This window comes from Maylandia zebra, linkage group LG3 (genome assembly GCF_041146795.1).
Source record: "Maylandia zebra isolate NMK-2024a linkage group LG3, Mzebra_GT3a, whole genome shotgun sequence".
In the NCBI taxonomy this organism is placed as follows: Eukaryota; Metazoa; Chordata; class Actinopteri; order Cichliformes; family Cichlidae; genus Maylandia; species Maylandia zebra.
Window position 1 is genome coordinate 51,752,812 of NC_135169.1, and position 26,978 is coordinate 51,779,789.

General features: G+C 56.5%; 18 non-coding genes and 1 pseudogene across 18 annotated transcripts; all 19 read left to right on the plus strand.

The window, feature by feature from the left end:
• The first annotated feature begins 128 nt into the window (after nucleotides 1-128).
• LOC143417710 (5S ribosomal RNA) lies at nucleotides 129-247 on the plus strand. The gene has a single exon (XR_013097858.1). It is a non-coding gene; the product is annotated as a 5S ribosomal RNA (ribosomal RNA).
• Nucleotides 248-1,106: 859 nt separating this feature from the next.
• LOC143417748 (5S ribosomal RNA) lies at nucleotides 1,107-1,225 on the plus strand. The gene has a single exon (XR_013097896.1). It is a non-coding gene; the product is annotated as a 5S ribosomal RNA (ribosomal RNA).
• Nucleotides 1,226-2,322: 1,097 nt separating this feature from the next.
• On the plus strand, nucleotides 2,323-2,441 carry LOC143417933 (5S ribosomal RNA). The gene has a single exon (XR_013098081.1). It is a non-coding gene; the product is annotated as a 5S ribosomal RNA (ribosomal RNA).
• Nucleotides 2,442-3,929: 1,488 nt separating this feature from the next.
• LOC143417242 (5S ribosomal RNA) lies at nucleotides 3,930-4,048 on the plus strand. Its single transcript, XR_013097460.1, has one exon. It is a non-coding gene; the product is annotated as a 5S ribosomal RNA (ribosomal RNA).
• Nucleotides 4,049-5,182: 1,134 nt separating this feature from the next.
• Nucleotides 5,183-5,301, plus strand: LOC143417969 (5S ribosomal RNA). The gene has a single exon (XR_013098117.1). It is a non-coding gene; the product is annotated as a 5S ribosomal RNA (ribosomal RNA).
• Nucleotides 5,302-6,624: 1,323 nt separating this feature from the next.
• Nucleotides 6,625-6,743, plus strand: LOC143417847 (5S ribosomal RNA). Its single transcript, XR_013097994.1, has one exon. It is a non-coding gene; the product is annotated as a 5S ribosomal RNA (ribosomal RNA).
• Nucleotides 6,744-7,683: 940 nt separating this feature from the next.
• LOC143417423 (5S ribosomal RNA) lies at nucleotides 7,684-7,802 on the plus strand. Its single transcript, XR_013097644.1, has one exon. It is a non-coding gene; the product is annotated as a 5S ribosomal RNA (ribosomal RNA).
• Nucleotides 7,803-9,283: 1,481 nt separating this feature from the next.
• Nucleotides 9,284-9,402, plus strand: LOC143417349 (5S ribosomal RNA). Its single transcript, XR_013097570.1, has one exon. It is a non-coding gene; the product is annotated as a 5S ribosomal RNA (ribosomal RNA).
• Nucleotides 9,403-10,772: 1,370 nt separating this feature from the next.
• Nucleotides 10,773-10,891, plus strand: LOC143417299 (5S ribosomal RNA). The gene has a single exon (XR_013097519.1). It is a non-coding gene; the product is annotated as a 5S ribosomal RNA (ribosomal RNA).
• A 1,215-nt stretch (nucleotides 10,892-12,106) lies between these two features.
• LOC143417970 (5S ribosomal RNA) lies at nucleotides 12,107-12,225 on the plus strand. Its single transcript, XR_013098118.1, has one exon. It is a non-coding gene; the product is annotated as a 5S ribosomal RNA (ribosomal RNA).
• A 1,285-nt stretch (nucleotides 12,226-13,510) lies between these two features.
• Nucleotides 13,511-13,629, plus strand: LOC143417849 (5S ribosomal RNA). Its single transcript, XR_013097996.1, has one exon. It is a non-coding gene; the product is annotated as a 5S ribosomal RNA (ribosomal RNA).
• Nucleotides 13,630-15,508: 1,879 nt separating this feature from the next.
• On the plus strand, nucleotides 15,509-15,627 carry LOC143417971 (5S ribosomal RNA). The gene has a single exon (XR_013098119.1). It is a non-coding gene; the product is annotated as a 5S ribosomal RNA (ribosomal RNA).
• A 1,127-nt stretch (nucleotides 15,628-16,754) lies between these two features.
• Nucleotides 16,755-16,873, plus strand: LOC143417850 (5S ribosomal RNA). Its single transcript, XR_013097997.1, has one exon. It is a non-coding gene; the product is annotated as a 5S ribosomal RNA (ribosomal RNA).
• Nucleotides 16,874-17,813: 940 nt separating this feature from the next.
• Nucleotides 17,814-17,932, plus strand: LOC143417424 (5S ribosomal RNA). Its single transcript, XR_013097645.1, has one exon. It is a non-coding gene; the product is annotated as a 5S ribosomal RNA (ribosomal RNA).
• Nucleotides 17,933-19,375: 1,443 nt separating this feature from the next.
• Nucleotides 19,376-19,494, plus strand: LOC143417548 (5S ribosomal RNA; annotated as a pseudogene).
• A 1,370-nt stretch (nucleotides 19,495-20,864) lies between these two features.
• On the plus strand, nucleotides 20,865-20,983 carry LOC143417310 (5S ribosomal RNA). The gene has a single exon (XR_013097530.1). It is a non-coding gene; the product is annotated as a 5S ribosomal RNA (ribosomal RNA).
• A 1,522-nt stretch (nucleotides 20,984-22,505) lies between these two features.
• LOC143417851 (5S ribosomal RNA) lies at nucleotides 22,506-22,624 on the plus strand. The gene has a single exon (XR_013097998.1). It is a non-coding gene; the product is annotated as a 5S ribosomal RNA (ribosomal RNA).
• A 1,879-nt stretch (nucleotides 22,625-24,503) lies between these two features.
• LOC143417711 (5S ribosomal RNA) lies at nucleotides 24,504-24,622 on the plus strand. The gene has a single exon (XR_013097859.1). It is a non-coding gene; the product is annotated as a 5S ribosomal RNA (ribosomal RNA).
• A 1,095-nt stretch (nucleotides 24,623-25,717) lies between these two features.
• Nucleotides 25,718-25,836, plus strand: LOC143417482 (5S ribosomal RNA). Its single transcript, XR_013097704.1, has one exon. It is a non-coding gene; the product is annotated as a 5S ribosomal RNA (ribosomal RNA).
• Nucleotides 25,837-26,978: the final 1,142 nt, after the last annotated feature.

Below are 26,978 nucleotides of genomic sequence, written 5' to 3' on the forward strand. Positions count from 1 at the left end.
AACTGAGCCTTTGGGTTAGGGTATTATGCAAACATGCAGGTATGGTTAAAGGATTGTCTTCGTAACTTCAGGTACTTGCCACCTAATCAGTTGAATCCATAAATTGAGACATTGTGCTGGGGCCAGCAGCTTACGGCCATACCACCCTGAGCACGCCCGACCTCGTCTGATCTCGGAAGCTAAGCAGGGCTGGGCTTGGTTAGTACTTGGATGGGAGACTGCCTGGGAATACCTGGTGCTGTAAGCCTTTCATTTTCATGTCATTGAACCACTTTTGATCCAGAGAAGGGGTGTATTAAAAGACCAAAAGCAGCTGCCCATTAATGAGGGCACATTAACGACATTGCTTTTGGCTGTTTTCCAATGTCTTGTGCTGCTAGCTGATGCCACCTACACCACACCAGGGCCTGAGTGACCGGCTGGGGCCACTTACACCACATCAGGGCCTGTGGCTCTGGCTGAGGCCACTTACACCACACCAGGGCCTGTGGCTGCTGGCTGAGGCCACATACACAACACCAGGGCCTTAGTTGCTATTGAGGCCAATTACACCACACCAGGGTCTGTGACTCTTGCTCAGGCCACTTACACCACACCAGGGCCTTAGTTGCTATTGAGGCCAATTACACCACACCAGGGCCTGTGGCTGCTGGCTGAGGCCACTTACACCACACCAGGGCCTGTGGCTGCTGGCTGAGGCCACTTACACCACACAAGGGCCTGTGGCTGCTGGCTGAGGCCACCTACACCACACCAGGGCCTGTGGCTTCTGGCTGAGGCCACTTACACCACACCAGGGCCTGTGGCTCTTGCTCAGGCCACTCATATCACACCAGACCCTGTGCTTCTGGCCGAGGCCATCTTCACCAAACCTGGCCCTGTGCTGCTTGCTGTGGCCATGTACAACACACCAGGCCCTGTGCTGGTTCCTGAGGCCATCTTCAACAATCCAGGGCCTGTGCTGTTAGATAAATGCTAAACTGAGCCTTTGGGTTAGGGTATTATGCAAAAATGCAGGTATGGTTAAAGGATTGTCTTCGTAACTTCAGGTACTTGCCACCTAATCAGTTGAATCCATAAATTGAGACATTGTGCTGGGGCCAGCAGCTTACGGCCATACCACCCTGAGCACGCCCGACCTCGTCTGATCTCGGAAGCTAAGCAGGGCTGGGCTTGGTTAGTACTTGGATGGGAGACCGCCTGGGAATACCTGGTGCTGTAAGCATTTCATTTTCATGTCACTGAACCGCTTTTGATCCAGAGAAGGGGTGTATTAAAAGACCAAAAGCAGCTGCCCATTAATGAGGGCACATTAACGACATTGCTTTTGGCTGTTTTCCAATGTCTTGTGCTGCTAGCTGATGCCACCTACACCACACCAGGGCCTGAGTGACCGGCTGGGGCCACTTACACCACATCAGGGCCTGTGGCTGCTGGCTGAGGCCACTTACACCACACCAGGGCCTGTGGCTGCTGGCTGAGGCCACTTACACCACACCAGGGCCTGTGGCTGCTGGCTGAGGCCACCTACACCACACCAGGGCCTTAGTTGCTATTGAGGCCAATTACACCACACCAGGGTCTGTGGCTCTTGCTCAAGCCACTTACACCACACCAGGGCCTGTGGCTGCTGGCTGAGGCCACTTACACCACACCAGGGCCTGTGGCTGCTGGCTGAGGCCACCTACACCACACCAGGGCCTTAGTTGCTATTGAGGCCAATTACACCACACCAGGGTCTGTAGCTCTTGCTCAGGCCACTTACACCACACCAGGGCCTGTGGCACTGGCTGAGGCCACTTACACCACACCAGGGCCTGTGGCTCTGGCTGAGGCCACTTACACCACACCAGGGCCTGTGGCTGCTGGCTGAGGCCACTTACACCACACCAGGGCCTGTGGCTGCTGGCTGAGGCCACTTACACCACACCAGGGCCTGTGGCTGCTGGCTGAGGCCACTTACACCACACCAGTGCCTGTGGCTTCTGGCTGAGGCCACTTACACCACACCAGGGCCTGTGGCTCTTGCTCAGGCCACTCACATCACACCAGGCCCTGCGCTTCTGGCCGAGGCCATCTTCACCAAACCAGGCCCTGTGCTGCTAGCTGTGGCCATGTACAACACACCAGGCCCTGTGCTGGTTCCTGAGGCCATCTTCAACAATCCATGGCCTGTGCTGTTAGATAAATGCTAAACTGAGCCTTTGGGTTAGGGTATTATGCAAACATGCAGGTATGGTTAAAGGATTGTCTTCGTAACTTCAGGTACTTGCCACCTAATCAGTTGAATCCATAAATTGAGACATTGTGCTGGGGCCAGCAGCTTACGGCCATACCACCCTGAGCACGCCCGACCTCGTCTGATCTCGGAAGCTAAGCAGGGCTGGGCTTGGTTTGTACTTGGATGGGAGACTACCTGGGAATACCTGGTGCTGTAAGCCTTTCATTTTCATGTCATTGAACCGCTTTTGATCCAGAGAAGGGGTGTATTAAAAGACCAAAAGCAGCTGCCCATTAATGATGGCACATTAACGACATTGCTTTTGGCTGTTTTACAATGTCTTGTGCTGCTAGCTGATGCCACCTACACCACACCAGGGCCTGTGGCTGCTGGCTGAGGCCACTTACACCACACCAGGGCCTGTGGCTGCTGGCTGAGGCCACTTACACCACACCAGGGCCTGTGGCTGCTGGCTGAGGCCACCTACACCACACCAGGGCCTTTGTTGCTATTGAGGCCAATTACACCACACCAGGGTCTGTGGCTCTTGGTCAGGCCACTTACACCACACCAGGGCCTGTGGCTGCTGGCTGAGGCCACTTACACCACATCAGGGCATTAGCTGCTATTGAGGCCACTTACACCACACCAGGGCCTGTGGCTGCTGGCTGAGGCCACCTACACCACACCAGGGCATTAGTTGCTATTGAGGCCAATTACACCACACCAGGGTCTGTGGCTCTTGCTCAGGCCACTTACACCACACCAGGGCCTGTGGCACTGGCTGAGGCCACTTACACCACACCAGGGCCTGTGGCTGCTGGCTGAGGCCACTTACACCACACCAGGGCCTGTGGCTGCTGGCTGAGGCCACTTACACCACACCAGGGCCTGTGGCTGCTGGCTGAGGCCACCTACACCACACCAGGGCCTTTGTTGCTATTGAGGCCAATTACACCACACCAGGGTCTGTGGCTCTTGGTCAGGCCACTTACACCACACCAGGGCCTGTGGCTGCTGGCTGAGGCCACTTACACCACATCAGGGCATTAGCTGCTATTGAGGCCACTTACACCACACCAGGGCCTGTGGCTGCTGGCTGAGGCCACCTACACCACACCAGGGCATTAGTTGCTATTGAGGCCAATTACACCACACCAGGGTCTGTGGCTCTTGCTCAGGCCACTTACACCACACCAGGGCCTGTGGCACTGGCTGAGGCCACTTACACCACACCAGGGCCTGTGGCTGCTGGCTGAGGCCACTTACACCACACCAGGGCCTGTGGCTGCTGGCTGAGGCCACTTACACCACACCAGGGCCTGTGGCTGCTGGCTGAGGCCACTTACACCACACCAGTGCCTGTGGCTTCTGGCTGAGGCCACTTACACCACACCAGGGCCTGTGGCTCTTGCTCAGGCCACTCATATCACACCAGACCCTGTGCTTCTGGCCGAGGCCATCTTCACCAAACCTGGCCCTGTGCTGCTTGCTGTGACCATGTACAACACACCAGGCCCTGTGCTGGTTGCAGAGGCCATGTTCAACAATCCAGGGCCTGTGCTGTTAGATAAATGCCAAACTGAGCCTTTGGGTTAGGGTATTATGCAAACATGCAGGTATGGTTATAGGATTGTCTTCGTAACTTCAGGTACTTGCCACCTAATCAGTTGAATCCATAAATTGAGACATTGTGCTGGGGCCAGCAGCTTACGGCCATACCACCCTGAGCACGCCCGACCTCGTCTGATCTCGGAAGCTAAGCAGGGCTGGGCTTGGTTAGTACTTGGATGGGAGACTGCCTGGGAATACCTGGTACTGTAAGCCTTTCATTTTCATGTCATTGAACCGCTTTTGATCCAGAGAAGGGGTGTATTAAAAGACCAAAAGCAGCTGCCCATTAATGAGGGCACATTAACGACATTGCTTTTGGCTGTTTTCCAATGTCTTGTGCTGCTAGCTGATGCCACCTACACCACACCAGGGACTGAGTGACCGGCTGGGGTCACTTACACCACATCAGGGCCTGTGGCTGCTGGCTGAGGCCACTTACACCACACCAGGGCCTGTGGCTGCTGGCTGAGGCCACTTACACCACACCAGGGCATTAGTTGCTATTGAGGCCAATTACACCACACCAGGGTCTGTGACTCTTGCTCAGGCCACTTACACCACACCAGGGCCTGTGGCACTGGCTGAGGCCACTTACACCACACCAGGGCCTGAGGCTGCTGGCTGAGGCCACTTACACCACACCAGGGCCTGTGGCTGCTGGCTGAGGCCACTTACACCACACCAGGGCCTGTGGCTGCTGGCTGAGGCCACTTACACCACACCAGTGCCTGTGGCTTCTGGCTGAGGCGACTTACACCACACCAAGGCCTGTGGCTGCTGGCTGAGGCCACTTACACCACACCAGGGCTTTAGTTGCTATTGAGGCCACTTACACCACACCAGGGCCTGTGGCTCCTGGCTGAGGCCACATACACCACACCAGGGCCTTATTTGCTTCTGAGGCCACTTACACCACACCAGGGCCTGTGGCTGCTGGCTGAGGCCACATACACCACACCAGGGCCTTAGTTGCTATTGAGGCCAATTACACCACACCAGGGCCTGTGGCTCTTGCTCAGGCCACTTACTCCACACCAGGGCCTGTGGCTCTTGCTCAGGCCACTCATATCACACCAGACCCTGTGCTTCTGGCCAAGGCCATCTTCACCAAACCAGGCCCTGTGCTGCTAGCTGTGGCCATGTACAACACACCAGGCCCTGTTCTGGTTCCTGAGGCCATCTTCAACAATCCAGGGCCTGTGCTGTTGGATAAATGATAAACTGAGCCTTTGGGTTAGGGTATTATGCAAACATGCAGGTATGGTTATAGGATTGTCTTCGTAACTTCAGGTACTTGCCACCTAATCAGTTGAATCCATAAATTGAGACATTGTGCTGGGGCCAGCAGCTTACGGCCATACCACCCTGAGCACGCCCGACCTCGTCTGATCTCGGAAGCTAAGCAGGGCTGGGCTTGGTTAGTACTTGGATGGGAGACTTCCTTGGAATACCTGGTGCTGTAAGCCTTTCATTTTCATGTCATTGAACCGCTTTTGATCCAGAGAAGGTGTGTATTAAAAGACCAAAAGCAGCTGCCCATTAATGAGGGCACATTAACGACATTGCTTTTGGCTGTTTTCCAATGTCTTGTGCTGCTAGCTGATGCCACCTACACCACACCAGGGCCTGAGTGACCGGCTGGGGCCACTTACACCACATCAGGGCCTGTGGCTCTGGCTGAGGCCACTTACACCACACCAGGGCCTGTGGCTGCTGGCTGAGGCCACTTACACCACACCAGGGCCTGTGGCTGCTGGCTGAGGCCACCTACACCACACCAGGGCCTTAGTTGCTATTGAGGCCAATTACACCACACCAGGGTCTGTGGCTCTTGCTCAGGCCACTTACACCACACCAGGGCCTGTGGCTGCTGGCTGAGGCCACTTACACCACACCAGGGCCTGTGGCTGCTGGCTGAGGCCACTTACACCACACCAGGGCCTGTGGCTGCTGGCTGAGGCCACTTACACCACACAAGGGCCTGTGGCTGCTGGCTGAGGCCACCTACACCACACCAGGGCCTGTGGCTTCTGGCTGAGGCCACTTACACCACACCAGGGCCTGTGGCTCTTGCTCAGGCCACTCATATCACACCAGACCCTGTGCTTCTGGCCAAGGCCATCTTCACCAAACCTGGCCCAGTGCTGCTTGCTGTGGCCATGTACAACACACCAGGCCTTGTGCTGCTGGCTGAGGCCACTTACACCACACCAGGGCCTTAGTTGCTATTGAGGCCACTTACACCACACCAGGGCCTTATTTGCTTCTGAGGCCACTTACACCACACCAGGGCCTGTGGCTGCTGGCTGAGGCCACATACACAACACCAGGGCCTTAGTTGCTATTGAGGCCAATTACACCACACCAGGGCCTGTGGCACTGGCTGAGGCCACTTACACCACACCAGGGCCTGTGGCTTCTGGCTGAGGCCACTTACACCACACAAGGGCCTGTGGCTGCTGGCTGAGGCCACCTACACCACACCAGGGCCTGTGGCTCTTGCTCAGGCCACTCATATCACACCAGACCCTGTGCTTCTGGCCGAGACCATCTTCACCAAACCTGGCCCTGTGCTGCTTGCTGTGGCCATGTACAACACACCAGGCCCTGTGCTGGTTCCAGAGGCCATCTTCAACAATCCAGGGCCTGTGCTGTTAGATAAATGCCAAACTGAGCCTAGGGTATTATGCAAACATGCAGGTATGGTTATAGGATTGTCTTCGTAACTTCAGGTACTTGCCACCTAATCAGTTGAATCCATAAATTGAGACATTGTGCTGGGGCCAGCAGCTTACGGCCATACCACCCTGAGCACGCCCGACCTCATCTGATCTCGGAAGCTAAGCAGGGCTGGGCTTGGTTAGTACTTGGATGGGAGACTTCCTTGGAATACCTGGTGCTGTAAGCCTTTCATTTTCATGTCATTGAACCGCTTTTGATCCAGAGAAGGGGTGTATTAAAAGACCAAAAGCAGCTGCCCATTGATGAGGGCACATTAACGACATTGCTTTTGGCTGTTTTCCAATGTCTTGTGCTGCTAGCTGATGCCACCTACACCACACCAGGGCCTGAGTGACCGGCTGGGGCCACTTACACCACATCAGGGCCTGTGGCTCTGGCTGAGGCCACTTACACCACACCAGGGCCTGTGGCTGCTGGCTGAGGCCACTTACACCACACCAGGGCCTGTGGCTGCTGGCTGAGGCCACCTACACCACACCAGGGCCTTAGTTGCTATTGAGGCCAATTACACCACACCAGGGTCTGTGGCTCTTGCTCAGGCCACTTACACCACACCAGGGCCTGTGGCTGCTGGCTGAGGCCACTTACACCACACCAGGGCCTGTGGCTGCTGGCTGAGGCCACTTACACCACACAAGGGCCTGTGGCTGCTGGCTGAGGCCACTTACACCACACCAGGGCCTGTGGCTGCTGGCTGAGGCCACTTACACCACACCAGGGCCTGTGGCTGCTGGCTGAGGCCACATACACCACACCAGGGCCTGTGGCTCTTGCTCAGGCCACCTACACCACACCAGGGCCTGTGGCTCTTGCTCAGGCCACTCATATCACACCAGGCCCTGTGCTTCTGGCCGAGGCCATCTTCACCAAACCAGGCCCTGTGCTGCTAGCTGTGGCCATGTACAACACACCAGGCCCTGTTCTGGTTCCTGAGGCCATCTTCAACAATCCAGGGCCTGTGCTGTTGGATAAATGCTAAACTGAGCCTTTGGGTTAGGGTATTATGCAAACATGCAGGTATGGTTATAGGATTGTCTTCGTAACTTCAGGTACTTGCCACCTAATCAGTTGAATCCATAAATTGAGACATTGTGCTATGGCCAGCAGCTTACGGCCATACCACCCTGAGCATGCCCGACCACGTCTGATCTCGGAAGCTAAGCAGGGCTGGGCTTGGTTAGTACTTGGATGGGAGACTTCCTTGGAATACCTGGTGCTGTAAGCCTTTCATTTTCATGTCATTGAACCGCTTTTGATCCAGAGAAGGGGTGTATTAAAAGACCAAAAGCAGCTGCCCATTAATGAGGGCACATTAACGACATTGCTTTTGGCTCTTTTCCAATGTCTTGTGCTGCTAGCTGATGCCACCTACACCACACCAGGGCCTGAGTGACCGGCTGGGGCCACTTACACCACATCAGGGCCTGTGGCTCTGGCTGAGGCCACTTACACCACACCAGGGCCTGTATTTGCTGGATGAGGCGACTTACACCACACCAAGGCCTGTGGCTGCTGGCTGAGGCCACCTACACCACACCAGGGCCTGAGTGACCGGCTGCGGCCACTTACACCACATCAGGGCCTGTGGCTGCTGGCTGAGGCCACTTACACCACACCAGGGCATTAGTTGCTATTGAGGCCAATTACACCACACCAGGGCCTGTGGCTCTGGCTGAGGCCACTTACACCACACCAGGGCCTTAGTTGCTATTGAGGCCACTTACACCACACCAGGGCCTGTGGCTGCTGGATGAGGCGACTTACACCACACCAAGGCCTGTGGCTGCTGGCTGAGGCCACTTACACCACACCAGGGCCTTAGTTGCTATTGAGGCCACTTACACCACACCAGGGCCTGTGGCTGCTGGCTGAGGCCACATACAACACACCACGGCCTTATTTGCTTCTGAGGCCACTTACACCACACCAGGGCCTGTGGCTGCTGGCTGAGGCCACTTACACCACACCAGGGCCTGTGGCTGCTGGCTGAGGCCACCTACACCACACCAGGGCCTTAGTTGCTATTGAGGCCAATTACCCCACACCAGGGTCTGTGGCTCTTGCTCAGGCCACTTACACCACACCAGAGCCTGTGGCTGCTGGCTGAGGCCACTTACACCACACCAGGGCATTAGTTGCTATTGAGGCCAATTACACCACACCAGGGTCTGTGGCTCTTGCTCAGGCCACTTACACCACACCAGGGCCTGTGGCACTGGCTGAGGCCACTTACACCACACCAGGGCCTGTGGCTCTGGCTGAGGCCACTTACACCACACCAGGGCCTTAGTTGCTATTGAGGCCACTTACACCACACCATGGCCTGTGGCTCTGGCTGAGGCCACTTACACCACACCAGGGCCTTAGTTGCTATTGAGGCCAATTACACCACACCAGGGCCTGTGGCTCTTGCTCAGGCCACTCATATCACACCAGGGCCTGTGCTTCTGGCCGAGGCCATCTTCACCAAACCAGGCCCTGTGCTGCTAGCTGTGGCCATGTACAACACACCAGGCCCTGTTCTGGTTCCTGAGGCCATCTTCAACAATCCAGGGCCTGTGCTGTTAGATAAATGCTAAACTGAGCCTTTGGGTTAGGGTATTATGCAAACATGCAGGTATGGTTATAGGATTGTCTTCGTAACTTCAGGTACTTGCCACCTAATTACTTGAATCCATAAATTGAGACATTGTGCTGGAGCCAGCAGCTTACGGCCATACCACCCTGAGCACGCCTGACCTCGTCTGATCTCGGAAGCTAAGCAGGGCTGGGCTTGGTTAGTACTTGGATGGGAGACTTCCTTGGAATACCTGGTGCTGTAAGCCTTTCATTTTCATGTCATTGAACCGCTTTTGATCCAGAGAAGGGGTGTATTAAAAGACCAAAAGCAGCTGCCCATTAATGAGGGCACATTAACGACATTGCTTTTGGCTGTTTTCCAATGTCTTGTGCTGCTAGCTGATGCCACCTACACCACACCAGGGCCTGAGTGACCGGCTGGGGCCACTTACACCACATCAGGGCCTGTGGCTCTGGTTGAGGCCACTTACACCACACCAAGGCCTGTGGCTGCTGGCTGAGGCCACCTACACCACACCAGGGCCTTAGTTGCTATTGAGGCCAATTACACCACACCAGGGTCTGTGGCTCTTGCTCAGGCGACTTACACCACACCAGGGCCTGTGGCTGCTGGCTGAGGCCACTTACACCACACAAGGGCCTGTGGCTGCTGGCTGAGGCCACCTACACCACACCAGGGCCTGTGGCTGCTGGCTGAGACCACTTACACCACACCAGGGCCTGTGGCTCTTGCTCAGGCCACTTACACCACACCAGGGCCTGTGGCTCTGGCTGAGGCCACTTACACCACACCACGGCCTTATTTGCTTCTGAGGCCACTTACACCACACCAGGGCCTGTGGCTGCTGGCTGAGGCCACATACACCACACCAGGGCCTTAGTTGCTATTGAGGCCAATTACACCACACCAGGGCCTCTGGCACTGGCTGAGGCCACTTACACCACACCAGGGCCTGTGGCTGCTGGCTGAGGCCACTTACACCACACCAGGGCCTGTGGCTGCTGGATGAGGCGACTTACACCACACCAAGGCCTGTGGCTGCTGGCTGAGGCCACTTACACCACACCAGGGCCTTAGTTGCTATTGAGGCCACTTACACCACACCAGGGCCTGTGGCTGCTGGCTGTGGCCATGTACACCACACAAGGGCCTGTGGCTGCTGGCTGAGGCCACATACACCACACCAGGGCCTTAGTTGCTATTGAGGCCAATTACACCACACCAGGGCCTGTGGCACTGGCTGAGGCCACTTACACCACACCAGGGCCTGTGGCTGCTGGCTGAGGCCACTTACACCACACCAGGGCCTGTGGCTGCTGGCTGAGGCCACTTACACCACACCAGGGCCTGTGGCTCTTGCTCAGGCCACTCATATCACACCAGACCCTGTGCTTCTGGCCGAGGCCATCTTCACCCAACCAGGCCCTGTGCTGGTTCCAGAGGCCATCTTCAACAATCCAGGGCCTGTGCTGTTGGATAAATGCCAAACTGAGCCTTTGGGTTAGGGTATTATGCAAACATGCAGTTATGGTTATAGGATTGTCTTCGTAACTTCAGGTACTTGCCACCTAATCAGTTGAATCCATAAATTGAGACATTGTGCTGGGGCCAGCAGCTTACGGCCATACCACCCTGAGCACGCCCGACCTCGTCTGATCTCGGAAGCTAAGCAGGGCTGGGCTTGGTTAGTACTTGGATGGGAGACTACCTGGGAATACCTGGTGCTGTAAGCCTTTCATTTTCATGTCATTGAACCGCTTTTGATCCAGAGAAGGGGTGTATTAAAAGACCAAAAGCAGCTGCCCATTAATGAGGGCACATTAACGACATTGCTTTTGGCTGTTTTCCAATGTCTTGTGCTGCTAGCTGATGCCACCTACACCACACCAGGGCCTGAGTGACCGGCTGGGGCCACTTACACCACATCAGGGCCTGTGGCTGCTGGCTGAGGCCACTTACACCACACCAGGGCCTGTGGCTGCTGGCTGAGGCCACTTACACCACACCAGGGCCTGTGGCTGCTGGCTGAGGCCACCTACACCACACCAGGGCCTTAGTTGCTATTGAGGCCAATTACACCACACCAGGGTCTGTGGCTCTTGCTCAGGCCACTTACACCACACCAGGGCCTGTGGCACTGGCTGAGGCCACTTACACCACACCAGGGCATTAGTTGCTATTGAGGCCACTTACACCACACCAGGGCCTGTGGCTGCTGGCTGAGGCCACCTACACCACACCAGGGCATTAGTTGCGATTGAGGCCAATTACACCACACCAGGGCCTGTGGCACTGGCTGAGGCCACTTACACCACACCAGGGCCTGTGGCTCTGGCTGAGGCCACTTACACCACACCAGGGCCTGTGGCTGCTGGCTGAGGCCACTTACACCACACCAGGGCCTGTGGCTGCTGGCTGAGGCCACTTACACCACACCAGGGCCTGTGGCTGCTGGCTGAGGCCACTTACACCACACCAGGGCCTGTGGCTGCTGGCTGAGGCCACTTACACCACACCAGGGCCTGTGGCTGCTGGCTGAGGCCACTTACACCACACCAGGGCCTGTGGCTGCTGGCTGAGGCCACTTACACCACACCAGTGCCTGTGGCTTCTGGCTGAGGCCACTTACACCACACCAGGGCCTGTGGCTCTTGCTCAGGCCACTCACATCACACCAGACCCTGCGCTTCTGGCCGAGGCCATCTTCACCAAACCAGGCCCTGTGCTGCTAGCTGTGGCCATGTACAACACACCAGGCCCTGTTCTGGTTCCTGAGGCCATCTTCAACAATCCAGGGCCTGTGCTGTTGGATAAATGCTAAACTGAGCCTTTGGGTTAGGGTATTATGCAAACATGCAGGTATGGTTATAGGATTGTCTTCGTAACTTCAGGTACTTGCCACCTAATCAGTTGAATCCATAAATTGAGACATTGTGCTGGGGCCAGCAGCTTACGGCCATACCACCCTGAGCACGCCCGACCTCGTCTGATCTCGGAAGCTAAGCAGGGCTGGGCTTGGTTAGTACTTGGATGGGAGACTTCCTTGGAATACCTGGTGCTGTAAGCCTTTCATTTTCATGTCATTGAACCGCTTTTGATCCAGAGAAGGTGTGTATTAAAAGACCAAAAGCAGCTGCCCATTAATGAGGGCACATTAACGACATTGCTTTTGGCTGTTTTCCAATGTCTTGTGCTGCTAGCTGATGCCACCTACACCACACCAGGGCCTGAGTGACCGGCTGGGGCCACTTACACCACATCAGGGCCTGTGGCTCTGGCTGAGGCCACTTACACCACACCAGGGCCTGTGGCTGCTGGCTGAGGCCACTTACACCACACCAGGGCCTGTGGCTGCTGGCTGAGGCCACCTACACCACACCAGGGCCTTAGTTGCTATTGAGGCCAATTACACCACACCAGGGTCTGTGGCTCTTGCTCAGGCCACTTACACCACACCAGGGCCTGTGGCTGCTGGCTGAGGCCACTTACACCACACCAGGGCCTGTGGCTGCTGGCTGAGGCCACTTACACCACACTAGGGCCTGTGGCTGCTGGCTGAGGCCACTTACACCACACAAGGGCCTGTGGCTGCTGGCTGAGGCCACCTACACCACACCAGGGCCTTTGGCTTCTGGCTGAGGCCACTTACACCACACCAGGGCCTGTGGCTCTTGCTCAGGCCACTCATATCACACCAGACCCTGTGCTTCTGGCCAAGGCCATCTTCACCAAACCTGGCCCAGTGCTGCTTGCTGTGGCCATGTACAACACACCAGGCCTTGTGCTGCTGGCTGAGGCCACTTACACCACACCAGGGCCTTATTTGCTTCTGAGGCCACTTACACCACACCAGGGCCTGTGGCTGCTGGCTGAGGCCACATACACAACACCAGGGCCTTAGTTGCTATTGAGGCCAATTACACCACACCAGGGCCTGTGGCACTGGCTGAGGCCACTTACACCACACCAGGGCCTGTGGGTTCTGGCTGAGGCCACTTACACCACACAAGGGCCTGTGGCTGCTGGCTGAGGCCACCTACACCACACCAGGGCCTGTGGCTCTTGCTCAGGCCACTCATATCACACCAGACCCTGTGCTTCTGGCCGAGACCATCTTCACCAAACCTGGCCCTGTGCTGCTTGCTGTGGCCATGTACAACACACCAGGCCCTGTGCTGGTTCCAGAGGCCATCTTCAACAATCCAGGGCCTGTGCTGTTAGATAAATGCCAAACTGAGCCTAGGGTATTATGCAAACATGCAGGTATGGTTATAGGATTGTCTTCGTAACTTCAGGTACTTGCCACCTAATCAGTTGAATCCATAAATTGAGACATTGTGCTGGGGCCAGCAGCTTACGGCCATACCACCCTGAGCACGCCCGACCTCATCTGATCTCGGAAGCTAAGCAGGGCTGGGCTTGGTTAGTACTTGGATGGGAGACTTCCTTGGAATACCTGGTGCTGTAAGCCTTTCATTTTCATGTCATTGAACCGCTTTTGATCCAGAGAAGGGGTGTATTAAAAGACCAAAAGCAGCTGCCCATTGATGAGGGCACATTAACGACATTGCTTTTGGCTGTTTTCCAATGTCTTGTGCTGCTAGCTGATGCCACCTACACCACACCAGGGCCTGAGTGACCGGCTGGGGCCACTTACACCACATCAGGGCCTGTGGCTCTGGCTGAGGCCACTTACACCACACCAGGGCCTGTATTTGCTGGATGAGGCGACTTACACCACACCAAGGCCTGTGGCTGCTGGCTGAGGCCACCTACACCACACCAGGGCCTGAGTGACCGGCTGCGGCCACTTACACCACATCAGGGCCTGTGGCTGCTGGCTGAGGCCACTTACACCACACCAGGGCCTGTGGCTGCTGGCTGAGGCCACTTACACCACACCAGGGCATTAGTTGCTATTGAGGCCAATTACACCACACCAGGGCCTGTGGCTCTGGCTGAGGCCACTTACACCACACCAGGGCCTGTGGCTGCTGGATGAGGCGACTTACACCACACCAAGGCCTGTGGCTGCTGGCTGAGGCCACTTACACCACACCAGGGCCTTAGTTGCTATTGAGGCCACATACACCACACCAGGGCCTGTGGCTGCTGGCTGAGGCCACATACAACACACCACGGCCTTATTTGCTTCTGAGGCCACTTACACCACACCAGGGCCTGTGGCTGCTGGCTGAGGCCACTTACACCACACCAGGGCCTGTGGCTGCTGGCTGAGGCCACCTACACCACACCAGGGCCTTAGTTGCTATTGAGGCCAATTACCCCATACCAGGGTCTGTGGCTCTTGCTCAGGCCACTTACACCACACCAGAGCCTGTGGCTGCTGGCTGAGGCCACTTACACCACACCAGGGCATTAGTTGCTATTGAGGCCAATTACACCACACCAGGGCCTGTGGCACTGGCTGAGGCCACTTACACCACACCAGGGCCTTAGTTGCTATTGAGGCCACTTACACCACACCAGGGCCTGTGGCTGCTGGCTGAGGCCACCTACACCACACCAGAGCATTAGTTGCTATTGAGGCCAATTACACCACACCAGGGTCTGTGGCTCTTGCTCAGGCCACTTACACCACACCAGGGCCTGTGGCACTGGCTGAGGCTACTTACACCACACCAGGGCCTGTGGCTCTGGCTGAGGCTACTTACACCACACCAGGGCCTGTGGCTGCTGGCTGAGGCCACTTACACCACACCAGTGCCTGTGGCTTCTGGCTGAGGCCACTTACACCACACCAGGGCCTTAGTTGCTATTGAGGCCAATTACACCACACCAGGGTCTGTGACTCTTGCTCAGGCCACTTACACCACACCAGGGCCTGTGGCACTGGCTGAGGCCACTTACACCACACCAGGGCCTGTGGCTGCTGGCTGAGGCCACTTACACCACACCAGGGCCTGTGGCTGCTGGCTGAGGCCACTTACACCACACCAGGGCCTGTGGCTGCTGGCTGAGGGCACTTACACCACACCAGTGCCTGTGGCTTCTGGCTGAGGCCACTTACACCACACCAGGGCCTGTGGCTCTTGCTCAGGCCACTCACATCACACCAGGCCCTGCGCTTCTGGCCGAGGCCATCTTCACCAAACCAGGCCCTGTGCTGCTAGCTGTGGCCATGTACAACACACCAGGCCCTGTGCTGGTTCCTGAGGCCATCTTCAACAATCCAGGGCCTGTGCTGTTAGATAAATGCTAAACTGAGCCTTTGGGTTAGGGTATTATGCAAACATGCAGGTATGGTTATAGGATTGTCTTCGTAACTTCAGGTACTTGCCACCTAATCAGTTGAATCCATAAATTGAGACATTGTGCTGGGGCCAGCAGCTTACGGCCATACCACCCTGAGCACGCCCGACCTCGTCTGATCTCGGAAGCTAAGCAGGGCTGGGCTTGGTTAGTACTTGGATGGGAGACTTCCTTGGAATACCTGGTGCTGTAAGCCTTTCATTTTCATGTCATTGAACCGCTTTTGATCCAGAGAAGGTGTGTATTAAAAGACCAAAAGCAGCTGCCCATTAATGAGGGCACATTAACGACATTGCTTTTGGCTGTTTTCCAATGTCTTGTGCTGCTAGCTGATGCCACCTACACCACACCAGGGCCTGAGTGACCGGCTGGGGCCACTTACACCACATCAGGGCCTGTGGCTCTGGCTGAGGCCACTTACACCACACCAGGGCCTGTGGCTGCTGGCTGAGGCCACTTACACCACACCAGGGCCTGTGGCTGCTGGCTGAGGCCACTTACACCACACAAGGGCCTGTGGCTGCTGGCTGAGGCCACCTACACCACACCAGGGCCTGTGGCTTCTGGCTGAGGCCACTTACACCACACCAGGGCCTGTGGCTCTTGCTCAGGCCACTCATATCACACCAGACCCTGTGCTTCTGGCCAAGGCCATCTTCACCAAACCTGGCCCAGTGCTGCTTGCTGTGGCCATGTACAACACACCAGGCCTTGTGCTGCTGGCTGAGGCCACTTACACCACACCAGGGCCTTAGTTGCTATTGAGGCCACTTACACCACACCAGGGCCTTATTTGCTTCTGAGGCCACTTACACCACACCAGGGCCTGTGGCTGCTGGCTGAGGCCACATACACAACACCAGGGCCTTAGTTGCTATTGAGGCCAATTACACCACACCAGGGCCTGTGGCACTGGCTGAGGCCACTTACACCACACCAGGGCCTGTGGCTTCTGGCTGAGGCCACTTACACCACACAAGGGCCTGTGGCTGCTGGCTGAGGCCACCTACACCACACCAGGGCCTGTGGCTCTTGCTCAGGCCACTCATATCACACCAGACCCTGTGCTTCTGGCCGAGACCATCTTCACCAAACCTGGCCCTGTGCTGCTTGCTGTGGCCATGTACAACACACCAGGCCCTGTGCTGGTTCCAGAGGCCATCTTCAACAATCCAGGGCCTGTGCTGTTAGATAAATGCCAAACTGAGCCTTTGGGTATTATGCAAACATGCAGGTATGGTTATAGGATTGTCTTCGTAACTTCAGGTACTTGCCACCTAATCAGTTGAATCCATAAATTGAGACATTGTGCTGGGGCCAGCAGCTTACGGCCATACCACCCTGAGCACGCCCGACCTCATCTGATCTCGGAAGCTAAGCAGGGCTGGGCTTGGTTAGTACTTGGATGGGAGACTTCCTTGGAATACCTGGTGCTGTAAGCCTTTCATTTTCATGTCATTGAACCGCTTTTGATCCAGAGAAGGGGTGTATTAAAAGACCAAAAGCAGCTGCCCATTGATGAGGGCACATTAACGACATTGCTTTTGGCTGTTTTCCAATGTCTTGTGCTGCTAGCTGATGCCACCTACACCACACCAGGGCCTGAGTGACCGGCTGGGGCCACTTACACCACATCAGGGCCTGTGGCTCTGGCTGAGGCCACTTACACCACACCAGGGCCTGTGGCTGCTGGCTGAGGCCACTTACACCACACCAGGGCCTGTGGCTGCTGGCTGAGGCCACCTACACCACACCAGGGCCTTAGTTGCTATTGAGGCCAATTACACCACACCAGGGTCTGTGGCTCTTGCTCAGGCCACTTACACCACACCAGGGCCTGTGGCTGCTGGCTGAGGCCACTTACACCACACCAGGGCCTGTGGCTGCTGGCTGAGGCCACTTACACCACACAAGGGCCTGTGGCTGCTGGCTGAGGCCACTTACACCACACCAGGGCCTGTGGCTGCTGGCTGAGGCCACTTACACCACACCAGGGCCTGTGGCTGCTGGCTGAGGCCACATACACCACACCAGGGCCTGTGGCTCTTGCTCAGGCCACCTACACCACACCAGGGCCTGTGGCTCTTGCTCAGGCCACTCATATCACACCAGGCCCTGTGCTTCTGGCCGAGGCCATCTTCACCAAACCAGGCCCTGTGCTGCTAGCTGTGGCCATGTACAACACACCAGGCCCTGTTCTGGTTCCTGAGGCCATCTTCAACAATCCAGGGCCTGTGCTGTTGGATAAATGCTAAACTGAGCCTTTGGGTTAGGGTATTATGCAAACATGCAGGTATGGTTATAGGATTGTCTTCGTAACTTCAGGTACTTGCCACCTAATCAGTTGAATCCATAAATTGAGACATTGTGCTATGGCCAGCAGCTTACGGCCATACCACCCTGAGCATGCCCGACCACGTCTGATCTCGGAAGCTAAGCAGGGCTGGGCTTGGTTAGTACTTGGATGGGAGACTTCCTTGGAATACCTGGTGCTGTAAGCCTTTCATTTTCATGTCATTGAACCGCTTTTGATCCAGAGAAGGGGTGTATTAAAAGACCAAAAGCAGCTGCCCATTAATGAGGGCACATTAACGACATTGCTTTTGGCTCTTTTCCAATGTCTTGTGCTGCTAGCTGATGCCACCTACACCACACCAGGGCCTGAGTGACCGGCTGGGGCCACTTACACCACATCAGGGCCTGTGGCTCTGGCTGAGGCCACTTACACCACACCAGGGCCTGTATTTGCTGGATGAGGCGACTTACACCACACCAAGGCCTGTGGCTGCTGGCTGAGGCCACCTACACCACACCAGGGCCTGAGTGACCGGCTGCGGCCACTTACACCACATCAGGGCCTGTGGCTGCTGGCTGAGGCCACTTACACCACACCAGGGCATTAGTTGCTATTGAGGCCAATTACACCACACCAGGGCCTGTGGCTCTGGCTGAGGCCACTTACACCACACCAGGGCCTGTGGCTGCTGGATGAGGCGACTTACACCACACCAAGGCCTGTGGCTGCTGGCTGAGGCCACTTACACCACACCAGGGCCTTAGTTGCTATTGAGGCCACTTACACCACACCAGGGCCTGTGGCTGCTGGCTGAGGCCACATACAACACACCACGGCCTTATTTGCTTCTGAGGCCACTTACACCACACCAGGGCCTGTGGCTGCTGGCTGAGGCCACTTACACCACACCAGGGCCTGTGGCTGCTGGCTGAGGCCACCTACACCACACCAGGGCCTTAGTTGCTATTGAGGCCAATTACCCCACACCAGGGTCTGTGGCTCTTGCTCAGGCCACTTACACCACACCAGAGCCTGTGGCTGCTGGCTGAGGCCACTTACACCACACCAGGGCATTAGTTGCTATTGAGGCCAATTACACCACACCAGGGTCTGTGGCTCTTGCTCAGGCCACTTACACCACACCAGGGCCTGTGGCACTGGCTGAGGCCACTTACACCACACCAGGGCCTGTGGCTCTGGCTGAGGCCACTTACACCACACCAGGGCCTTAGTTGCTATTGAGGCCACTTACACCACACCATGGCCTGTGGCTCTGGCTGAGGCCACTTACACCACACCAGGGCCTTAGTTGCTATTGAGGCCAATTACACCACACCAGGGCCTGTGGCTCTTGCTCAGGCCACTCATATCACACCAGGGCCTGTGCTTCTGGCCGAGGCCATCTTCACCAAACCAGGCCCTGTGCTGCTAGCTGTGGCCATGTACAACACACCAGGCCCTGTTCTGGTTCCTGAGGCCATCTTCAACAATCCAGGGCCTGTGCTGTTAGATAAATGCTAAACTGAGCCTTTGGGTTAGGGTATTATGCAAACATGCAGGTATGGTTATAGGATTGTCTTCGTAACTTCAGGTACTTGCCACCTAATTACTTGAATCCATAAATTGAGACATTGTGCTGGAGCCAGCAGCTTACGGCCATACCACCCTGAGCACGCCTGACATCGTCTGATCTCGGAAGCTAAGCAGGGCTGGGCTTGGTTAGTACTTGGATGGGAGACTTCCTTGGAATACCTGGTGCTGTAAGCCTTTCATTTTCATGTCATTGAACCGCTTTTGATCCAGAGAAGGGGTGTATTAAAAGACCAAAAGCAGCTGCCCATTAATGAGGGCACATTAACGACATTGCTTTTGGCTGTTTTCCAATGTCTTGTGCTGCTAGCTGATGCCACCTACACCACACCAGGGCCTGAGTGACCGGCTGGGGCCACTTACACCACATCAGGGCCTGTGGCTCTGGTTGAGGCCACTTACACCACACCAAGGCCTGTGGCTGCTGGCTGAGGCCACCTACACCACACCAGGGCCTTAGTTGCTATTGAGGCCAATTACACCACACCAGGGTCTGTGGCTCTTGCTCAGGCGACTTACACCACACCAGGGCCTGTGGCTGCTGGCTGAGGCCACTTACACCACACAAGGGCCTGTGGCTGCTGGCTGAGGCCACCTACACCACACCAGGGCCTGTGGCTGCTGGCTGAGACCACTTACACCACACCAGGGCCTGTGGCTCTTGCTCAGGCCACTTACACCACACCAGGGCCTGTGGCTCTGGCTGAGGCCACTTACACCACACCACGGCCTTATTTGCTTCTGAGGCCACTTACACCACACCAGGGCCTGTGGCTGCTGGCTGAGGCCACATACACCACACCAGGGCCTTAGTTTCTATTGAGGCCAATTACACCACACCAGGGCCTCTGGCACTGGCTGAGGCCACTTACACCACACCAGGGCCTGTGGCTGCTGGCTGAGGCCACTTACACCACACCAGGGCCTGTGGCTGCTGGATGAGGCGACTTACACCACACCAAGGCCTGTGGCTGCTGGCTGAGGCCACTTACACCACACCAGGGCCTTAGTTGCTATTGAGGCCACTTACACCACACCAGGGCCTGTGGCTGCTGGCTGTGGCCATGTACACCACACAAGGGCCTGTGGCTGCTGGCTGAGGCCACATACACCACACCAGGGCCTTAGTTGCTATTGAGGCCAATTACACCACACCAGGGCCTGTGGCACTGGCTGAGGCCACTTACACCACACCAGGGCCTGTGGCTGCTGGCTGAGGCCACTTACACCACACCAGGGCCTGTGGCTGCTGGCTGAGGCCACTTACACCACACCAGGGCCTGTGGCTCTTGCTCAGGCCACTCATATCACACCAGACCCTGTGCTTCTGGCCGAGGCCATCTTCACCCAACCAGGCCCTGTGCTGGTTCCAGAGGCCATCTTCAACAATCCAGGGCCTGTGCTGTTGGATAAATGCCAAACTGAGCCTTTGGGTTAGGGTATTATGCAAACATGCAGTTATGGTTATAGGATTGTCTTCGTAACTTCAGGTACTTGCCACCTAATCAGTTGAATCCATAAATTGAGACATTGTGCTGGGGCCAGCAGCTTACGGCCATACCACCCTGAGCACGCCCGACCTCGTCTGATCTCGGAAGCTAAGCAGGGCTGGGCTTGGTTAGTACTTGGATGGGAGACTACCTGGGAATACCTGGTGCTGTAAGCCTTTCATTTTCATGTCATTGAACCGCTTTTGATCCAGAGAAGGGGTGTATTAAAAGACCAAAAGCAGCTGCCCATTAATGAGGGCACATTAACGACATTGCTTTTGGCTGTTTTCCAATGTCTTGTGCTGCTAGCTGATGCCACCTACACCACACCAGGGCCTGAGTGACCGGCTGGGGCCACTTACACCACATCAGGGCCTGTGGCTGCTGGCTGAGGCCACTTACACCACACCAGGGCCTGTGGCTGCTGGCTGAGGCCACTTACACCACACCAGGGCCTGTGGCTGCTGGCTGAGGCCACCTACACCACACCAGGGCCTTAGTTGCTATTGAGGCCAATTACACCACACCAGGGTCTGTGGCTCTTGCTCAGGCCACTTACACCACACCAGGGCCTGTGGCACTGGCTGAGGCCACTTACACCACACCAGGGCATTAGTTGCTATTGAGGCCACTTACACCACACCAGGGCCTGTGGCTGCTGGCTGAGGCCACCTACACCACACAAGGGCCTGTGGCTGCTGGCTGAGGCCACCTACACCACACCAGGGCCTTTGGCTTCTGGCTGAGGCCAATTACACCACACCAGGGTCTGTGGCTCTTGCTCAGGCCACTTACACCACACCAGGGCCTGTGGCTGCTGGCTGAGGCCACTTACACCACACCAGGGCCTGTGGCTGCTGGCTGAGGCCACTTACACCACACTAGGGCCTGTGGCTGCTGGCTGAGGCCACTTACACCACACAAGGGCCTGTGGCTGCTGGCTGAGGCCACCTACACCACACCAGGGCCTTTGGCTTCTGGCTGAGGCCACTTACACCACACCAGGGCCTGTGGCTCTTGCTCAGGCCACTCATATCACACCAGACCCTGTGCTTCTGGCCAAGGCCATCTTCACCAAACCTGGCCCAGTGCTGCTTGCTGTGGCCATGTACAACACACCAGGCCTTGTGCTGCTGGCTGAGGCCACTTACACCACACCAGGGCCTTATTTGCTTCTGAGGCCACTTACACCACACCAGGGCCTGTGGCTGCTGGCTGAGGCCACATACACAACACCAGGGCCTTAGTTGCTATTGAGGCCAATTACACCACACCAGGGCCTGTGGCACTGGCTGAGGCCACTTACACCACACCAGGGCCTGTGGGTTCTGGCTGAGGCCACTTACACCACACAAGGGCCTGTGGCTGCTGGCTGAGGCCACCTACACCACACCAGGGCCTGTGGCTCTTGCTCAGGCCACTCATATCACACCAGACCCTGTGCTTCTGGCCGAGACCATCTTCACCAAACCTGGCCCTGTGCTGCTTGCTGTGGCCATGTACAACACACCAGGCCCTGTGCTGGTTCCAGAGGCCATCTTCAACAATCCAGGGCCTGTGCTGTTAGATAAATGCCAAACTGAGCCTAGGGTATTATGCAAACATGCAGGTATGGTTATAGGATTGTCTTCGTAACTTCAGGTACTTGCCACCTAATCAGTTGAATCCATAAATTGAGACATTGTGCTGGGGCCAGCAGCTTACGGCCATACCACCCTGAGCACGCCCGACCTCATCTGATCTCGGAAGCTAAGCAGGGCTGGGCTTGGTTAGTACTTGGATGGGAGACTTCCTTGGAATACCTGGTGCTGTAAGCCTTTCATTTTCATGTCATTGAACCGCTTTTGATCCAGAGAAGGGGTGTATTAAAAGACCAAAAGCAGCTGCCCATTGATGAGGGCACATTAACGACATTGCTTTTGGCTGTTTTCCAATGTCTTGTGCTGCTAGCTGATGCCACCTACACCACACCAGGGCCTGAGTGACCGGCTGGGGCCACTTACACCACATCAGGGCCTGTGGCTCTGGCTGAGGCCACTTACACCACACCAGGGCCTGTATTTGCTGGATGAGGCGACTTACACCACACCAAGGCCTGTGGCTGCTGGCTGAGGCCACCTACACCACACCAGGGCCTGAGTGACCGGCTGCGGCCACTTACACCACATCAGGGCCTGTGGCTGCTGGCTGAGGCCACTTACACCACACCAGGGCCTGTGGCTGCTGGCTGAGGCCACTTACACCACACCAGGGCATTAGTTGCTATTGAGGCCAATTACACCACACCAGGGCCTGTGGCTCTGGCTGAGGCCACTTACACCACACCAGGGCCTGTGGCTGCTGGATGAGGCGACTTACACCACACCAAGGCCTGTGGCTGCTGGCTGAGGCCACTTACACCACACCAGGGCCTTAGTTGCTATTGAGGCCACATACACCACACCAGGGCCTGTGGCTGCTGGCTGAGGCCACATACAACACACCACGGCCTTATTTGCTTCTGAGGCCACTTACACCACACCAGGGCCTGTGGCTGCTGGCTGAGGCCACTTACACCACACCAGGGCCTGTGGCTGCTGGCTGAGGCCACCTACACCACACCAGGGCCTTAGTTGCTATTGAGGCCAATTACCCCACACCAGGGTCTGTGGCTCTTGCTCAGGCCACTTACACCACACCAGAGCCTGTGGCTGCTGGCTGAGGCCACTTACACCACACCAGGGCATTAGTTGCTATTGAGGCCAATTACACCACACCAGGGCCTGTGGCACTGGCTGAGGCCACTTACACCACACCAGGGCCTTAGTTGCTATTGAGGCCACTTACACCACACCAGGGCCTGTGGCTGCTGGCTGAGGCCACCTACACCACACCAGAGCATTAGTTGCTATTGAGGCCAATTACACCACACCAGGGTCTGTGGCTCTTGCTCAGGCCACTTACACCACACCAGGGCCTGTGGCACTGGCTGAGGCTACTTACACCACACCAGGGCCTGTGGCTCTGGCTGAGGCTACTTACACCACACCAGGGCCTGTGGCTGCTGGCTGAGGCCACTTACACCACACCAGTGCCTGTGGCTTCTGGCTGAGGCCACTTACACCACACCAGGGCCTTAGTTGCTATTGAGGCCAATTACACCACACCAGGGTCTGTGACTCTTGCTCAGGCCACTTACACCACACCAGGGCCTGTGGCACTGGCTGAGGCCACTTACACCACACCAGGGCCTGTGGCTGCTGGCTGAGGCCACTTACACCACACCAGGGCCTGTGGCTGCTGGCTGAGGCCACTTACACCACACCAGGGCCTGTGGCTGCTGGCTGAGGGCACTTACACCACACCAGTGCCTGTGGCTTCTGGCTGAGGCCACTTACACCACACCAGGGCCTGTGGCTCTTGCTCAGGCCACTCACATCACACCAGGCCCTGCGCTTCTGGCCGAGGCCATCTTCACCAAACCAGGCCCTGTGCTGCTAGCTGTGGCCATGTACAACACACCAGGCCCTGTGCTGGTTCCTGAGGCCATCTTCAACAATCCAGGGCCTGTGCTGTTAGATAAATGCTAAACTGAGCCTTTGGGTTAGGGTATTATGCAAACATGCAGGTATGGTTAAAGGATTGTCTTCGTAACTTCAGGTACTTGCCACCTAATCAGTTGAATCCATAAATTGAGACATTGTGCTGGGGGCAGCAGCTTACGGCCATACCACCCTGAGCACGCCCGACCTCGTCTGATCTCGGAAGCTAAGCAGGGCTGGGCTTGGTTAGTACTTGGATGGGAGACTGCCTGGGAATACCTGGTGCTGTAAGCCTTTCATTTTCATGTCATTGAACCGCTTTTGATCCAGAGAAGGGGTGTATTAAAAGACCAAAAGCAGCTGCCCATTAATGAGGGCACATTAACGACATTGCTTTTGGCTGTTTTCCAATGTCTTGTGCTGCTAGCTGATGCCACCTACACCACACCAGGGCCTGAGTGACCGGCTGGGGCCACTTACACCACATCAGGGCCTGTGGCTGCTGGCTGAGGCCACTTACACCACACCAGGGCCTGTGGCTGCTGGCTGAGGCCACTTACACCACACCAGGGCCTGTGGCTGCTGGCTGAGGCCACCTACACCACACCAGGGCCTTAGTTGCTATTGAGGCCAATTACACCACACCAGGGTCTGTGGCTCTTGCTCAGGCCACTTACACCACACCAGGGCCTGTGGCACTGGCTGAGGCCACTTACACCACACCAGGGCATTAGTTGCTATTGAGGCCACTTACACCACACCAGGGCCTGTGGCTGCTGGCTGAGGCCACCTACACCACACCAGGGCATTAGTTGCGATTGAGGCCAATTACACCACACCAGGGCCTGTGGCACTGGCTGAGGCCACTTACACCACACCAGGGCCTGTGGCTCTGGCTGAGGCCACTTACACCACACCAGGGCCTGTGGCTGCTGGCTGAGGCCACTTACACCACACCAGGGCCTGTGGCTGCTGGCTGAGGCCACTTACACCACACCAGGGCCTGTGGCTGCTGGCTGAGGCCACTTACACCACACCAGTGCCTGTGGCTTCTGGCTGAGGCCACTTACACCACACCAGGGCCTGTGGCTCTTGCTCAGGCCACTCACATCACACCAGGCCCTGCGCTTCTGGCCGAGGCCATCTTCACCAAACCAGGCCCTGTGCTGCTAGCTGTGGCCATGTACAACACACCAGGCCCTGTGCTGGTTCCTGAGGCCATCTTCAACAATCCAGGGCCTGTGCTGTTAGATAAATGCTAAACTGAGCCTTTGGGTTAGGGTATTATGCAAACATGCAGGTATGGTTAAAGGATTGTCTTCGTAACTTCAGGTACTTGCCACCTAATCAGTTGAATCCATAAATTGAGACATTGTGCTGGGGTCAGCAACTTACGGCCATACCACTCTGAGCACGCCTGACCTCGTCTGATCTCGGAAGCTAAGCAGGGCTGGGCTTGGTTAGTACTTGGATGGGAGACTGCCTGGGAATACCTGGTGCTGTAAGCCTTTCATTTTCATGTCATTGAACCGCTTTTGATCCAGAGAAGGGGTGTATTAAAAGACCAAAAGCAGCTGCCCATTAATGAGGGCACATTAACGACATTGCTTTTGGCTCTTTTCCAATGTCTTGTGCTGCTAGCTGATGCCACCTACACCACACCAGGGCCTGAGTGACCGGCTGGGGCCACTTACACCACATCAGGGCCTGTGGCTGCTGGCTGAGGCCACTTACACCACACCAGGGCCTGTGGCTGCTGGCTGAGGCCACCTACACCACACCAGGGCCTTAGTTGCTATTGAGGCCAATTACACCACACCAGGGTCTGTGGCTCTTGCTCAGGCCACTTACACCACACCAGGGCCTGTGGCTGCTGGATGAGGCCACTTACACCACACCAGGGCCTGTGGCTGCTGGCTGAGGCCACTTACACCACACAAGGGCCTGTGGCTGCTGGCTGAGGCCACTTACACCACACCAGGGCCTGTGGCTGCTGGCTGAGGCCACCTACACCACACCAGGGCCTTAGTTGCTATTGAGGCCACTTACACCACACCAGGGCCTGTGGCTGCTGGCTGAGGCCACTTACACCACACCAGGGCCTGTGGCTGCTGGCTGAGGCCACATACACCACACCAGGGCCTGTGGCTGCTGGCTGAGGCCACTTACACCACACCAGGGCCTTAGTTGCTATTGAGGCCACTTACACCACACCAGGGCCTGTGGCTCCTGGCTGAGGCCACATACACCACACCAGGGCCTTATTTGCTTCTGAGGCCACTTACACCACACCAGGGCCTGTGGCTGCTGGCTGAGGCCACATACACCACACCAGGGCCTTAGTTGCTATTGAGGCCAATTACACCACACCAGGGCCTGTGGCTCTTGCTCAGGCCACTTACTCCACACCAGGGCCTGTGGCTCTTGCTCAGGCCACTCATATCACACCAGACCCTGTGCTTCTGGCCAAGGCCATCTTCACCAAACCAGGCCCTGTGCTGCTAGCTGTGGCCATGTACAACACACCAGGCCCTGTTCTGGTTCCTGAGGCCATCTTCAACAATCCAGGGCCTGTGCTGTTGGATAAATGCTAAACTGAGCCTTTGGGTTAGGGTATTATGCAAACATGCAGGTATGGTTATAGGATTGT